Source organism: Acanthisitta chloris, unplaced genomic scaffold (assembly GCF_000695815.1).
Source record: "Acanthisitta chloris isolate BGI_N310 unplaced genomic scaffold, ASM69581v1 scaffold16768, whole genome shotgun sequence".
Taxonomy (NCBI): domain Eukaryota; kingdom Metazoa; phylum Chordata; class Aves; order Passeriformes; family Acanthisittidae; genus Acanthisitta; species Acanthisitta chloris.
Window position 1 is genome coordinate 717 of NW_008685510.1, and position 1947 is coordinate 2663.

Genomic DNA, 1947 nt, shown 5'->3' on the forward strand with positions numbered 1-1947 from the left:
ACAACCTTCCCCTTCTCCAGCTGCTGTGATGGGAAATGCGCTGGGAGAGGGGAATTTTCTCAAAGGTGTCTGGGGTGGGGGCTCCTTCCATCCTCATGGGGCAGCTCCAGGCAGCCTCGGGGTTCCTGGGGTCCCTGGTGAATCTCCAGCACCTTTGGTCAACACTGATCTAGTTTTGTACATTTGTATCCAGCTGTGAATATTTGTACCTCAAGCTCTGTTGTACAGTTTTAAGCAAAAAGCTACACAGGGAGCTGCGTAGTGACTTTGCACAGCGACCTGGGGAATGCTCTGGGAGCTTTCTTAGCTGTTTTACCTCCTCCAGCATGTTCTCCTCTCTTCTGCCCCACGGGACACCGGTGCGGGGTGCTGGGTGCCCATCCCAGACCATGGTTGTGCTGGTTTCCCGGGCATCCCCTTGCTGGCATGCAGGATGTGGCCACATGGTCCCTGTGCCCCCAGCCCCCCCAATCGTGGGGCTTGGCCAAGGGTCATCTCCTCCTCACCTGTGCATCCAGGCAGGTCCAAGCTCTGGCTGGAGCCTCATCCTGCCCTGGTGCTGGAGCACGGTGGGTTCAGCCAGCCAGACCAGCTGTGCTCCAACAGAGAGGTGTTTTCCCAGTGCCCGAGGTAGGTGCTGGGCCCCCAGTCCCATTCCAGGTGCCTGTGCAGTGTTGCCTCTCCTGACCACTCCCAGTGCCACTCCTGGTGCCAGGGGACGGCTGCTGCCCCTTCCCCTCACAGGCTCAGTGGGCACAGTGGCTCAAGGACAGTGTGGGACACCGAGGGATGTCTGGAGGAGATGCTGAGGCCACATCAGGAGCTGGTGAGGGTCCTGGGGGTGCCCCAGATAATCAGAATCTCCCGAGAGTTCTGGGTGCCTTTTTGGGGTCTCTGTGTGCTACGCTGGGGATTGGTCACCTGGAGCATTTCCCTTCTGTGCCATGGCACAGTGTGACTGTTCCTGTGTCCTCTCCTGAGGAGTACAGAGGGGTTCTCACCCCACCAACCCCCCCAGCCTGGAGCCAGAGGGACAGCTCTGCCTAGGCTGTTTTGGCTCTTCTCACAAACAACTGTGTGCCCTTGTGCCAAGGCCTTGTGCTGGGAGCTGCTGCTCCATCTGGAATAACAACAATCCCGGATGGTTCACAGCCACGGAGTCTCTGCTTCCTGGTGCCCCTCACCATTGGGGCAGGGGGCTGTGGGGGGCCAGAAGGGTCTCCAGTCTCCCCAGGCACCCAGATCTGTCAGTGCTCCACATGCATTTGGCCTGAGCTCTGTGCTGGGAGATCCCAGCAGCAACTCAGGAGGGATTTCAAACTCTCCTGATTTTCCCTCCCGCCGTGTGCAGGCAGGTGGGAGCAGGTGGATGAAGCCCAGAGGCTGCAGCATGACCCAGGAATCACACCTGCAGGAGCACAGCTGCAATGAGGATTTCCTAGTAAACATTTGGGAAGGGATGGAGCAGCTTCTGGCTTCCTCCTCCTCCCTCCAGCTCCTCCATCTAATCGCACGTCGCTGAAGTGAGCACAAGGTGTTTTCTGGCACATGATGGAGAAAGGCAGCCCCAGGGATGGAAAGGAGCATCCCGGGGAGCAGTGGGACCATTCTGGATGGCAGGTAGGGCCCAAATCCTTCCAGGGGTCATGGGGACAGGCGGGAGGAGACAAGGGGCATCCCAGGGCTGGGCTGCCAGCGCAGTGAGCGGGTGACCTCCACCTGGGCCAAGTTTTTGCAACAGTGGGGAGGAAGGTCAGGTTCACTGCAGGAGGGTGCAGGGGCTGACGTCAAAGGAAGCAGCTGGTGATTCACGGGTTCCTGGGAGTGCTGGTCTCCAGGCTGTAACTCATCCCAGAAATGTCATTTCAGCCTTGAGCGTTATCGTTCCTGCGCTGTTGTCCACCACTCCCAGCCCTGGGGCAGATAACCCAGCCTGGGGGGATAGGG